The 14,750-nt window shown below is 45.4% G+C and overlaps 1 protein-coding gene across 1 annotated transcript in view; it reads left to right on the top strand.

Moving 5' to 3' along the window:
- Positions 1-1,632: 1,632 nt before the first annotated feature.
- Positions 1,633-14,750, top strand: part of map3k3 (mitogen-activated protein kinase kinase kinase 3) — a 274,267-nt gene continuing 261,149 nt past the window's right edge. The window contains exon 1 of the mRNA XM_072486935.1: positions 1,633-1,933. The gene's annotated coding sequence lies outside the window, so the exon portion shown is untranslated. The remainder of the gene's footprint in view (positions 1,934-14,750) is intronic.

The following is a 14,750-nucleotide window of genomic DNA, read 5'->3' as shown; positions in this document are numbered from 1 at the left end:
TCTAGGAGCAGAAGTAGGCAATTTAGCCTCCGTGCCTAACACCATCAATATGCTTGTGGCTGATCCCATCCTGGCCTCAACTCCACTGTCCTGCCGTTCTCCATAACTCTTCAACCCATTACCAATTAAAAATCTGTGTAACTCCTCCTTAAATTTACTCACTGTCCCTGTATCCATGGCACTCTGGGGTAGAAAATTCCACAGATTCACAACCCTTTGGAAGAAGTAGTTTCTCCTCAATTCTGTTTTAAATTTGCTACCTCTTATCTTAAGCCAAAAGAGGAAGCATCTGCTCCATGTCTCCGTTATCCATATTTTTTATCATCTTGTATACCTCAATTTGATTTCCCCTCATTCTTCTAAACTTTAGAGGGTATAGGCCTACCTGTTCAATTACTCTTCATATGGCAAAAGCCTCATCTCTGGAATCAACCTAGTAAACCTCCTCTAAACCTGCCTCCAATGCCACTACATCTTTCCTCAAATAAGGGGACAAAAACTGTGCACAATGCTCCAGGTGTATATAGCCTTATATAGTTGCAGCAACATTTCCTTACCTTTACACCATTCATTTAGCCATAACTACAAAACTTCCATTCACTTTGTTATCTGCTGTTCCAGCATGCTAGTTTTCTGTGACTCATGAACAATGACCCCCAGATCCCCCTGGAACGGAGTCTCGCCCCATTTAGATAATAAATTGCCTTCACATTTTTCCACTCAAAATGAATGACCCCACACTTATCCACATTAAACTCCATTCCCCTTGAATTAAATGTACCAAATCAGGATGATGAATGACTTGGAGGGGAACTTGCAAATGGTGGTACTCCCATGCATCTGCTTCCCACATCCTTCTGGGTGGTGGAGGTTGCAGGTTTGGAAGGTGCTGTTGAAGGAGCCTTGGCGAGTGGCTGCAGTGAATCTGATAGATCACATAATCAAGGCCATTCAGCCCATCGTGTCTGCACCAGCTCTCCAAACTTGCATCCTGGCTTAGTGCCATATCCCTTCCTGCATTTTCCACATTAAAATTTTTTTTTAAGAGTACCCAATTCTTTTTTTTCCAATCAAGGGGCAATTTATTATTATTATTATTATTTAGCATGGCCAATCCACCTAACCAGCACATCTTTAGGTTGTGGGGGTGAAACCTACGCAGACACGGGGAGAATGTGCAAACTCCACACTGACAGTGACCCAGGGTCAGGATTCGAACCCGGGTCCTCAGCGCCATAGGCCCAGTGCGAAACTGCACCACCATGCTGCCCCTGCATTTTCCACATTACCCCTACACATTGTTTCTATTCAAACAATCATTGTATGCCTCAATCAAACCTGCCTCCACGGTACAGGCTGTTGCGTCCATGGTGGAGAGAATGCACGTGACATTGCAACCAGGCTGCCATCGCGGTCACCTCCCGCGCTCTCCCCGCGTCGCGCATGCGCGGGAAGCGGCGAACATCCACCCTGCGCATGCGGTGCCGCAAGACGCCAGCCCGTGCGCGCGCAGTGGATTCGGCTGGTCGGGCCCTGCGTTGCGCATGCACACCAGCAATCGTTGCCGGCTGCCGGCGCGGGTCGTGTTTGCGTGCGCAGTTCTGAACGGTTTGGCGGCTGCAGAGGCCGGCAGCAGTTGTCTGGGGGGGGGGGTTTGTTGGTCCGGAAGAGAGCTCGCCGTGCGGCCCACTGCAGCCTGTCCGCGCACATCTGGGGGCTTGCGGCCCCCCCCCCCCCCACCGACTCGGAACCGCCATGGAGACGGTGGGAGCTGCGCAGCGTCGGGGCTGAATTGTGCAGGGAGCGAGTGAGGGGGGCCGCGGGGCCCAGAGCCCCGGGACAAAGCGGGAGGAGAGCGGCCGGCCCAGAGCCGGGGGCTGGAGAGGCAGGCCGGAGTCTACCGGGGCAAACTGACCACCGTCCACCAATGCAGGTACACCGAGCTGGTGCACAACACAGCGGGATCTGTGATTTACCCTATGATTTACATATGCATCTGTATAACTCTGGCTTTAGAACTGTGTGTGCGCTCAACTATTACAGAGTTGATCGAGGAGCATTAAAATGCAGTTTACACAGTTGTTGCGGGATCTGCACATTTAGACGCCCCAATCTGAAACAAAATCCGAAAATGTTGAACAATCTCAGCAGGTCTGACAGCATCTGTGAAGCGAGAACGGAGTACAATGTTTAGAGTATGAACGTTTAGAGTCTGGATGACTCTGAATGACAGAGTTTGACACAGCTTGTTTGATTGCATAAGGAAGAAGACCGGTAAAGGCCAGCTGTAGCATCAGTCTACCGTCTAGCCCAGTCATGTAATCTTGTAGGAGCGGGTAACAATGCAAACTATTCTGATGCAGTTTTACTGAAGTAATGCAGAATTTTTCAAGCAACACTATTTTAAGTACAGTGTCAGATATGCTAATGTAGATATCCTGAAATGATGTAGTATATCCAACAATTTCCCACATAGGTATACAAAGCAAGTGTGGAACATGGCCCAATGTCCTGATGCAGCTAACCAGCATTGGTGGCAAATTAGATAGATGGAATAATGAAGGTAGTGCTGAATATGCTGTGATGTATCTGAACCCAGTGCAGAAGTAGACAATACATTAATCTAGGAACACCGTGCTGGTGCAGAGAGTTGATTTACTGAGTTAGGTATACAGAGCCAGTGTAGAACATGCAGTCAGTTCTCTTTAATTGGCAAAGGAGGTCTGATAATGACCCTATCTATAAAGCAAAAGTGCATCCTATTTTGGTTAGTGAACCAAGGAGAAGATAGAAAATGGTTGTGGGGAGGGTCTGGTGTCCGCAAGCATCGGGGATGTAGTTGGTCAGCGAGCAGAATTCTGAATGTGTGTTAGCAATAAAGTGGGAGGGAGAGGTGGTAAAGCATTGGATGATTTCTGGCTGAAGACTTGGAAGTGGCCAGGTTTGTGATAGTCTGATGTTTGATGGTATTTGGGAGAGAGGTATTTGGTGGGGTGGTTTTTAACTACTTGACAAATTATTGGGTATGTTGAACTGCCTGGAAGAGCTGGGGGCGAGAATGGTAAAGCATTTGGGAAGAGAGGATTGTGCCTGAGGAGGAGGGCACCAACACTAAGGGTGGTTAGCATTTGGAATTGTGTGCAGCTAAGCAAAGGCTGAGAAGAGGAGAAACATACTTCAGAGGTATGGAATCTAAGAACAGCAAGCGAGGGGGAGGAGTAACTCTGGAGCAGGAATGTATTCATATTGAGCAACAGAGTGGAGAGATAATAGGGCTGAGAAATGCACAGAGAAAGTGGAGGAAGAGAGGAAAATCAGAACCAGGCTGTGGTAATGGATTCTGTGCATGCTGAGAACAATGGCTTTGAATTACCAGTCACTGTTGGCATTTCCAACTTAACCCCATTCTATTTTCCGGTTACTTCTGTACCATTTTGCCCAACAGGCAATAGAGCAGAGCTAGAGAATTAGACCATTGTCACCCTAAGGATTAGGAGTATTTCAAAACCCAGTATCGGGCCACCAAAAAGTTGATAAGAGAAAAAATAGGAGTGTAAACTAGCCAGAATTATGAAAACATTGTAAGAGTTTTTACAAGTATATAAAAGGGAAGCACAGTAAGAAGTCTTACAACACCAGGTTAAAGTCCAGCAGGTTTGTTTCAAACACTAGCTTTCGGAGCACTGCTTCTTCCTCACATTTCACCTGAGGAAGGAGCAGTGCCCCGAAAGCTAGTGTTTGAAAGAAACCTGTTGGACTTTAACCTGGTGTTGTAAGACTTCTTAGTGTGCTCACCCCAGTCCAACGCCGGCATCTCCACACTATAAAAAGGAAGAGAGCAGCTAAAGTAAACTTTGGTCACTTAGATGCAGAGACAGGAGAAATCATGAGGAGATGGCAGAGACATTAAACATATACTTTACATCTGTCTTCACAGTAGAAGACACAAGTTACATAGAACAGTACAGCACAATACAGGCCCTTCGGCCCACGATGTTGTGCTGACCACTTATCCTAATCTAAGATCAACCTAACCTACACCTTACAATTTACTGCTGTCCAGGTGCCTGACCAAGAGTCGCTTAAATGTCCCTAATGACTCTGACTTCACCACCTCCGCTGGCAGTGCATTCCCCACACACCACTCACTGTGCAAAGAACCTACTTCTGACATTTCCCCGATACCTTCCTCCAATCACCTTAAAATGATGTCCCCTTGTGACAGCCATTTCCGCCCTGGGGAAAAGTCTCTGGTTATCCACTCTATCCATGCCTCTCATCACCTTGTATACCTCTATCATGTTACCTCTCTTCCTTATTCGCTCCAGTGAGAAAAGCCCTTTCTCCCTCAACCTTTCTTCATAAGACATGCCCTCCAGTCCAGTCAGCATCCTGGTAAATCTCCTCTGCACCCTCTCCAAAGCATCCACATCCTTATATAATAATGCGGCGACCAGAACTGGACAATATTCCAAGTGTGGTCTAACCAGGGTTTTATAAAGCTGCAGCAAAACCTTGCGGCTCTTAAACTCAATCCCCAACCGGGCAGCACGGTAGCATAAGTCGATAGCACTGTGGCTTCACAGCGCCAGGGTCCCAGGTTCGATACCCCGCTGGGTCACCGTGCGCAGTCTGCACGTTCTCCCCGTGCCTGCGTGGGTTTCCTCCGAGTGCTCCGGTTTCCTCCCATAGTCCAAAGACGTGCAGGTAAGGTGGATTGGCCATGATAAATTGCCCTTGGTGACCAAAAAAAGGTTAGGAGGGATTATTGGGTTTTGGGGAAAGGGTGGAAGTGAGGGCCCAATGGCCTCCTGCACTGTATGTTCTATGTTAATGAAAGCCAACACACCGTACGCCTTCTTAACAACCCTATCAACCTGAGTGGCAACTTTGAGGGATCTATGTACGTGAACCCCAAGATCCCTCTGTTCCTCCACACTTCCAAGTATCCCACCTTTAACCCTGTATTTAGCATTCAAATTCGACCTTCCACAATTAATCACTTCACATTTATCTAGGTTGAACTCCATCTGCCACTTCTCAGCCCAGATCTACATCCTGTCAATGTCCTGTTGTAACCTGCAACAGCCCTCGACACTATCTACAACTCCACCAACCCTCGTGTCATCGGCAAACTTACTAACCCACCCTTCCACTTCCTCATCCAAGTCATTTATAAAAACCATAATGAGCAGAGGTCCCAAAACAGATCTCTGCAGGACACCACTGGTCACTGACCTCCAGGTGGAATATTTTCCATCCACTACCACTCGCTCTCTTCTTTTGGCCTGCCAATTCTGTATCCAGAGAGCCAAATTTCCCTGTATCCCATGCCCCCTGACTTTCTGAATGAGCCTACCATGGGGAGCCTTATCAAATGCCTTACTGCAATACATGTGCGCCACATCCACTGCCCAACCTTCATCAGTATGTCTTGTCACATCCTCAAAGAATTCAATGAGGCATGACCTGCCCTTCACAAAGCCATGCTGACTATCTTTAATCAAACTGTTTTTCGAAAAAATCATAAATCCTATCTCTCAGAATCCTTTCCAGTATTTTGTTCACCACAGACATAAGACTGATGGGTCTGTAATTCCCAGGGATTTCCCTATTCCCTTTCTTGAACAGGGGAACAACATTCAACCTTCCTCCAATCATCTGGTACTACTCCAGTGGAGAGTGAGGGCGCAAAGATCATCACCAACGGCACAGCAATCTCCTCCCTCGCGCCCTGTAGTAACCTTGGGTATATCCCGTCTGGCCCAGGGGGCTTATCTATCCTGATGCTTTTCACAATTTCCAGCACATCCTCCTCCTTAATATCAACCTGTTTGAGTCTATTAACCTGGTTCACGCTGATCTCATGAGCAACAAGGTCCCTCTCTCTAGTGAATACCGAAGCAAAATATTCATTTAGGGCCTCCCCAACCTCCTCAGACTCGAGGGACAAGTTCCCTCCACGATCCCTGATCTGCCCTCCTCTCACTCTGATCATCCTCTTATTTCTCACATCAGCGTAGAACGCCGTGGGGTTTTCCCTAATCCTTCCCGCGAGGGCTTTTTCATGCCCTCTTCTAGCTCTCCTAAGTCCATTTTTGTGTTCCTTCCTGGCTACCTTGTAACCCTCTAGAGCTATGCCAGATCCTTGCTCCCTCAACCTTACATAAGCTTCCTTCTTCCTCTTGACTAGAAGCTCCACTTCTCTTGTCATCCAAGGCTCCTTCACATTACCATTTCTTCTTCGTCTCAGTGGGACAAAACTATCCAGCACTCGCGACAAGTGCTCCATGAACAGTCCCAACATTACTGTTGTGTATTTCCCTGAGAACAATTGTTGCCAATTTATGCTACACTGCTCCTGTCTAATAGCAGTATAATTTTCCCTCCCCTGATTAAATACCTTCCCATGCTGTCTGTTCCTATCCCTCTCCATGACTATGGTAAAGGTCAAGGGGTTGTGGTCACTGTCACCAAAATGTTCTCCCACCGAGACATCTGACACCTGGCCTGGTTCGTTGCCAAGCACCAAATCCAATATCGCCTTCTCCCTAGTTAGCCTATCTACATATTGAGTCAGGGATCCTTCCTGGACACACCTGACAAAATCTGCTCCATCTAAACCGTTTGCACTAAGGAGGTTCCATTCAATATTAGGGACGTTGAAGTCACTCATGACAACAACTCTTTTACTTCTGCACCTTTCCAAGATCTGCTGCCCATTCTGTTCCTCCATCTCTCTGCTGCCAGGGATGGAGGATTGACAGAAATCTTTGGATCCTCACTGTCTTCAGGTGATGTCGGAGGACTGGAGAATAGCCAATGTTGTTCCTCTGTTTAAGAAGGGTAGCAAGGATAATCCAGGGAACTACAGGCCGGTGAGCCTTACTTCAGTGGTAGGGAAATTACTGGAGAGAATTCTTCGAAACAGGATCTACTCCCATTTGGACGCAAATGGACGTATTAGTGAGAGGCAGCATGGTTTTGTGAAGGGGAGGCCGTGTCTCACTAACTTGATAGTTTTTCGAGGAGGTCACTAAGGTGATTGATGCAGGTAGGGCAGTGGATGTTGTCTATATGGACTTTAGTAAGGCCTTTGACAAGGTCCCTTATGGTAGACTAGTACAAAAGGTGAAGTCACACGGGATCATGGGTGAGCTGGCAAGGTGGATACAGAACTGGCTAGGTCATAGAAGGCAGAGAGTAGCAATGGAAGGATGCTTTTCTAATTGGAGGGCTGTGACAAGTGGTGTTCCGCAGGGATCAGTGCTGGGACCTTTGCTGTTTGTAGTATATATAAATGATTTGGAGGAAAATGTAACTGGTCTGATTAGTAAGTTTGCAGACGACACAAAGGCTGGTGGAATTGCGGATAGAGATGAGGACTGTCAGAGGATACAGCAGGATTTAGATTGTTTGGAGACTTGGGCAGGTGGAGTTTAATCCGGACAAATGTGAGGCATTTTGGAAGGTCTAATGCAGGTAGGAAATATACAGTGAATGGTAGAACCCTCAAGAGTATTGAAAGTCAAAGAGATCTAGGAGTACAGGTCCACAGGTCACTGAAAGGGGCAACACAGGTGGAGAAGGTAGTCAAGAAGGCATACAGCATGCTTGCCTTCATTGGCCGGGGCATTGAGTATAAGAATTGGCAAGTCATGTTGCAGCTGTATAGAACCTTAGTTAGGCCACACTTGGAGTATAGTGTTCAATTCTACTCGCCACACTACCAGAAGGATGTGGAGGCTTTAGAGAGCGTGAAGAAGAGATTTACCAGAATGTTGCCTGGTATGGAGGGCATTAGCTATGAGGAGCGGTTGAATAAACTCGGTTTGTTCTCACTGGAACGAAGGAGGTTGAGGGGCGACCTGATAGAGGTCTACAAAATTATGAGGGGCATAGACAGAGTGGATAGTCAGAGGCTTTTCCCCGGGGTAGAGGGGTCAATTACTAGGGGGCATAGGTTTCAGGTGAGAGGGGCAAGGTTTAGAGTAGATGTACGAGCCAAGTTTTTAACCAGAGGGTAGTGGGTGCCTGGAACTCGCTACCGGAGGAGCTGGTGGAAGCAGGGACGATAGTGACATTTAAGGGGCATCTTGACAAATACATGAATAGGATGGGAATAGAGGGATACGGACCCAGGAAGTGTAGAAGATTGTAGTTTAGTCGGGCAGCATGGTCGGCACGGGCTTGGAGGGCCGAAGGGCCTGTTCCTGTGCTGTACATTTCTTTGTTCTTTGTATAACTTCAGGGTTAATAAGAATAAGAAAATTAAGGTATTTAGTATCAACAGAGAAAAAATCCTCGAGAATCTCCAGAGGGGGAGGGGTCTCGTGATGGCCTACGTCCTACGATTCTTAAAGAGATGGCTGCAGATGTATGGATGCACTATCTGTGATTTCCCCAAATTCGCTGGATTCTAAAATGGTCCCAGCAGGTTGCAAGTTAGCAGCTGTAACATGGCTATTCAAGAAAGGAGGGAGAGAGTAAACTGGGAAATGCAGTCCTGACATCAGTCATCAGGAAAGTACTGGAATCTATTATTAAAGAAGTCATAACAATGAAAAGCATAGTATGATTAGTACAAGTCAACATGGTTTTGCAAAAAGGGAAATCCTGTTTGGCAAATGTACTTGAGTTTTTTGTGCATGTGACCAGTAAGATAGATGAAGAGAAACCAGTAGACGTAGTGTACTTGGATTTCCAAAAGAAGGGGTGGCACGATATCACAGTGGTTAGCACGGTTGCTTCACAGCGCCAGGGTCCCAGGTTCGATTCTTGGCTTGGCTCACTGACTGTACGGAGTCTGCACGTTCTTTCCGTGTCTGTGTAGGTTTCCTTCAGGTACTCCGGTTTCCTCCCAGAAGTCCCAAAAGACGTGCTTGTTAGGTGAATTAGACATTCTGAATTCTCCCTCTGTGCACCCGAACAAGCGCAGGAATGTGGCGGTGCCACACAAAAGCGCAATACACAAAATGAGGGCGCATGGAGTGGAGGGTGATATATTAGCATAGATAAAGGATCGGTTTACGAACTGAGAGTGAGGATAAATGGGGCATTTTCAATTTGGTAAATTGTGACCAGAGTTCCGCAATTATCAAGGGCCTGAGCTATTTACAGTCTATATTAATAACTTTAGACAGTGACCGAGAGCAGTGTATCAAAGTTTATTGATGATACAAAAAGCTAGGTGGAAATACTAGTTGGCTGACTGAACTCGGACTGTTTTAATTCGAAAGACGGAGGTTGAGGGGTGACCTGATAGAGGTCTACAAGATTATGAGGGTCATGGATAGAGTGGATGGGCAGGCACTCTTTCCCAGGGTGGAGGGGTCAGTCACCAGGGGGCATAGGTTTAAGGTCTGTGGGGCAAAGTTTTGAGGAGATGTGTGAGGCAGGTTTTTTACGCGGGGGGTGGTGAGTGCCCGGGGAGGTTGTGGAAGCAGATACGTTAACGGCATTCAAAAGGCATCTTGATAAACACATGGATAGGATGGGTATAGAGGGATATGGCACAAGGAAGTGCTGCGGGTTTTGACCAAGATTGGTATCATCACCGGTACAGGCCTGGAAGGCCGAAAAGCCTGTCCCTGTGTTGTATTGTTCTTTGTTTTTTGCGAGGAGGACACACCAAGAGATAGCGACAGGTTACATGAATGCGCAACAAAGTAGTAGATGGAGTATAATGTGGCTAAGAGTGAAAGCAAATTACTGCGGATGCTGGAATCTGAAACGAAAGAGAAAATGCTGGAAAATCTCAGCAGGTCTGGCAGCATCTGTAGGGAGAGAAAAGCGCTAACGTTTCGAGTCCAATGACTTTGTCAGAAAGTCACGGACTTGAAACGTTAGCTCTTTTCTCTCCCTACAGATGCTGCCAGACCTGCTGAGGTTTTCCAGCATTTTCTCTTTCGTGGCGAAGAGTGATGTTATTCACTTTGGTCGTAAGAATACAAAAGCAGATTTTTTTTTAAAGCATGAAACCTGTAAGTGTTGATGTTCAGAAAGTTATGGGAATACTATTACAAGGAGCAATTAGGAAGGCAGATGGTATGTTGGCCTTCAATGCAAGAGGATTGTAGTACAAAGATAAATAAACCTCGCTACAATTGGATTTGGGGCTTTAGCTGGAGTACTTTGTGCAGTTTTTCTCACCATATTTAAGGAAGGGCATACCTGCATTGGAGGCAGGAGAGTCAAGGTTCGCTAAATTGACAGCTGAGATGAGAAGGTTTTGAAAAATTAATTCATGGGATGTGGGCATCGCTGGCTGGGCTAACATTGACCATTCCTAATTGCCCTTAAACTGAGTGGCTTCCTAGGCCCATTTTAGAAGGCATTTAAGAGTCAACCACATTGTTGTAGGCCTTGAGTCACTTGGTGGCCAAATCTGGTAAGGATGGCAGATTTCCTTCCCTGAAGGACGTTAATGAACCAGATGGTTTTTTACGACAATCTACAATGGTTTCATGGTCATCATTAAACTTTGAATTTTTTCAATTGTCCTGTGATGAGAAGCTGAGTAAATTGGGAGTATATTGTCTGCACTTTAGAAGAATGAGATGCGATCTCAGTGAAACATCCAACAGCTTGACAGGGTAGATATCATAGAATTTTACAATGCAGAAGGAGGCCATTCGGCCCATCAAGTCTGCACCGGCTCTTGGAAAGAGCACCCTACCCAAGGTCAACACCTCCACCCTATCCCCAGTAACCACACACTAAGGGCAATTTTGGACACTAAGGGCAATTTATCATGGCCAATCCACCTAACCTGCACATCTTTGGACTGTGGGAGGAAACCGGAGCACCCGGAGGAAACCCACGCACACACGGGGAGGACATGCAGACTCCGCACAGACAGCGACCCAAGCCGGAATCGAACCTGGGACTCTGGAGCTGTGAAGCAATGGTGCTATCCACAATGCTACCATGCTGCCCGAATTGAGACATTGTTTCCCCTGGCTGGAGACTGTAGAGCATGGTGGCTGAGGGTTGTGAATCTTTGAAATTCTCTACCCCAGAGGGTCATGGAGTGTCATAATTGACTGTATTAAAGGCTGGGATAGGCAGATGTTTTGTCTCTTGGGGAACTAAGGGACATGGAGAACGGGCAGGAAAGTGGAGGTGAAGCTTAAGAACATGCATGATATTGAATGACGGAGCAGGCTTGCGTATGGTCTACTCCTGCACCTAGGGCTTATGTTCTTACACAAATTGGCATGTGGCAAATGCCGTTCTCTCGCTCTCTGCTTTCTATTTATTTGAAGGTCAACTGTGATCAGAGGTCCAAAATTTCTCCTTTAATGAAACATGGAAAATCACCGTTTTTCTCTGTATTTAATACAGTATTAATGAAATTGAGGGAATGTGCACATTTTGAGAATGTGATTACATTGGCTTAACTTTAGAGAAAAACAGTCCCTAGTTTAATTTTGTGGAATTTCAGAGACCTGATTTCGAGTTGTGTTGGCTTCTTCCTGACTTTCCCTTCCAGTAGCCTTGTGGCCCATGCTGTGTCTACTGAAACTGTTCAATGGAATGATTTATCAGATAGTCCTCGTGTGTTTCAAACAAAAGCTTACTTTGCTTGCATGAACAACACACAGAATAATGAAACCACATGGTTAATTAGTTAGCACCAAGGAGTTTCGATATTCGATATATCGCTGAAAATGCATTCTAAACTGGAGTCTAATGAAGGAGTTTTGGTGCCTTATATGCAGAATAATAGATTTCTTGGAGTTGGTTACAGGCTGGATTCAAAGTTTAGATTACTGAGTTAACTAAACTCAACCGGGAAAATGATGCAGTCATTTAAATGTGTCCCACTTAAGGAAGGGAAGAAAGAACCAAGATCCCTGTTTTTGATTATGGTTCTGTAAGCCCTGCTGTAAAGTGTGTGTGCACATCTGATAAGAACTCAGCTGTGAAGACACCGATGTGTCTTTTAAGGGAAAAGTGTATAAATATTTCTTTAAAGCAGGCAAAGATTAGAGGACTGTGAACTATGGAGAGAGACCAGTATCATGAAATTAGTTTTGGATTCTTCTCGCACAGATGGTTGGCTGAATGACCCCCTTCTGTGACAGTGCTGCACCTAACCACTCTGGACCCAATGAACTTGTTTCTGCCTTGGAAGGAGGGCCAGATCTTTGACATGCAAATAGTGGTTAATCTTCTAGGATCATCTATGCTAGATCACAACTGCCTTTCTGAAGTTGCACTTGTATCAATGGTTGCTGCTGTGTAGATCATACTATTGGTGGCTGTTGTTTGTAAGCTAGATCCAGTGTTTCCACTGTTATGGTTTCAGATGTAAATTGGAACTGGAAGATGAGCGAACTCCTTAATGGGACTGGACAAGAGCGAGTAGGAGAGAGCAACAACTTGCATTTATATAGCACCCTTAATGTAGTTAAGGTCCCAAGACACATTGCAGGACTTATCAAACAGAAATTAACACACTAACACATGGTATGTTTGGGAAGATGACCGAAAACTTAGTCAAAGGGACAGATTTTGAGGAACGTCTTAAAGGAAGAGAGGGGCAGAGGCGATGAGGTTTAGAAAGGGAATTCCAGAGTTTGAGGCCTCAGTAGCTGAAGGCACGGCCGGTAAGGTGAAGCAGGGGAAGAAGAACCCAAATGAGAGGAACAAAGACAAGAGGCCATGGATAGAAGATGAAATACAAGAGATTTCAAACAGGGGAAATCTTTGTAATCTTGAAATCTTTGAAAAATGCACGGCCAGCTTTGGTGATTGAAGCAGCATTCAAGAAGCAGCGGGGTTATTGAAGATGAGGAAGGAGCAGGACAGGGCTATGGGATTAGGACTGTCTGTTGTCAACAAACACAAAGAAAGACACACTTGCATTTTATTATTATTTTTGACGACCACGGGATGTTCCAAAGTACTTTATAACCAATGGAGTACGTTGAAGTGTAGTCACTGTTGTAGCGGAGGAAATGTGGCATCTAATTTGTGCTCAGTAAATTCCCACAAACAATAATATAATGACTTGATAATCTTGTTTTTTCATGATGTTGATTGAGGGATCAATATTGGCCAGGGCATGAGAGATAACCCCTCCGCTCCTCAAAATAGTGCTAAGTGATCTTTTATGTTCACCTGAATACATTTGGTTTTTTTTCATTTGTTCATGGAACGTGGGCATCGCAGGCTGTGCCAGCATTTATTGCCCATCCCTAATTGCCCTTGAGGGGGCAGTTAAGACTCAACCACATTGTTGTGGGTCTGGAGTCACATGTAGGCCAGACCAGTTATGGACAACAGATTTCTTTCCCTGAAGGACATTAGTGAACCAGATGGCTTTTTACGAGAATCGCCGCTAGCTTCTTGGTCACCATAACCGAGATTAAGTTTTCAATTCCAGATTTATTAATTGAATTTAAATTCTACCAGCTGCCGTGGTGAAACTTGAACTGGTGTCCACCGAGTATTAGATAGGCCCCCAGGTTACTAGCCCAGTGACATGGCCAGTTTGCCACCATCTCTCCCTATTTATCAACCTGCACAGACCACCTTCAACGAAGGAAGGTTTTGAAATGTTGCTTTGTCTGTGGATCTTTGTAAATCTACTTGCATTTCTTGTAGCAGATTAAGCCTGTAACCCATTAGTGCTTGGGGCAGTATACAGAAGCATTTGAGGAATTTGATTTGCACCCAACCAGGAAGTGACTGTGCATTTACTATTGGATGGGTGGAGGGAAGCTGAACGTCCATACATGCTGCGACCCAAGTGATTAATGTGGCTAATGACAGACGTGCTGGTTGGCAGCTGATCTTGGTATTCTTCTGACATCCTGACAATGGTGGCTGTTCGAAGAATACCGACAGACAGAGGAGGGATACTCTGGACTGTCCTGAGCCAAGATCAAGTTAACACGGCAACTCGTCAGAGCAGAGGATGCAACTTTAAGTAATGCTATGTAGAATCACCTAAGCTTGACCCTCCCACCTGCAAGAGTTAGAGACTTCTTCTTGTGTATATGGCAGTGAATTGACCAGGACAACTATGCTGTGGGTATGCCAAGGCCATTAAAGGGGAAACAAAATCTAGAGAAAAGAATGATTTGCATTTCTATAGCATCTTTCACAACCTCAGGAGGTCCCAAAGTGTTTTACAGCCAAGAAACACTTTTGAAGTATAGTCACTGTTGTAATCACTCGATTTTCCCCAAGTAATTAAAAAATATATATACACTGTGTTTTAGTAAACCTGATTATTATTTCAAAACATCAGAAGGGTCTTCTTATGTTGCTTTTCATGATGAGTATTCTAGAGTGGCTGCTTTGATTTAGGAAATGAGGCTGTAATTTTGCACAGACCATAGCTGACATGTAGTCCCTTTGCCCCTGGAAATCCTGCAACACCCACAGGATTGTGCATCCCCAGCTAGTGCCTCTGGATGTCCAGATCAACTTTCTGACTCAGCTGTAATTTATAACCCTCATTGTAGCCACTAGTGAGATATCGACCTGTTGTCATACAAATTGTCATACAAATTGTCATACAAATTGTAGCTGGCAAGGGATGTCAAGGACAGCATAAAGGCTAAAGAAAAAGCATACAAAGAGAATTAGTGGGAAACCAGAGGATTGGGAAGCCTTTAAAAGCGAGCAGAGGACAACTAAAAAAGCAATAAGGGATGAGAAGATGAAGTATGAGTGCAAGCTAGCTAGTAATAGAAAGAAAGATAGGAAGAGATTTTTTTCAATATATAAAAGGT

The sequence above is a fragment of the Scyliorhinus torazame genome, chromosome 21 (genome assembly GCF_047496885.1).
Source record: "Scyliorhinus torazame isolate Kashiwa2021f chromosome 21, sScyTor2.1, whole genome shotgun sequence".
Taxonomy (NCBI): Eukaryota; Metazoa; Chordata; class Chondrichthyes; order Carcharhiniformes; family Scyliorhinidae; genus Scyliorhinus; species Scyliorhinus torazame.
The sequence above is the reverse complement of the archived record's forward strand: the minus strand, read 5'-3'. Positions and strand labels throughout refer to the sequence as shown.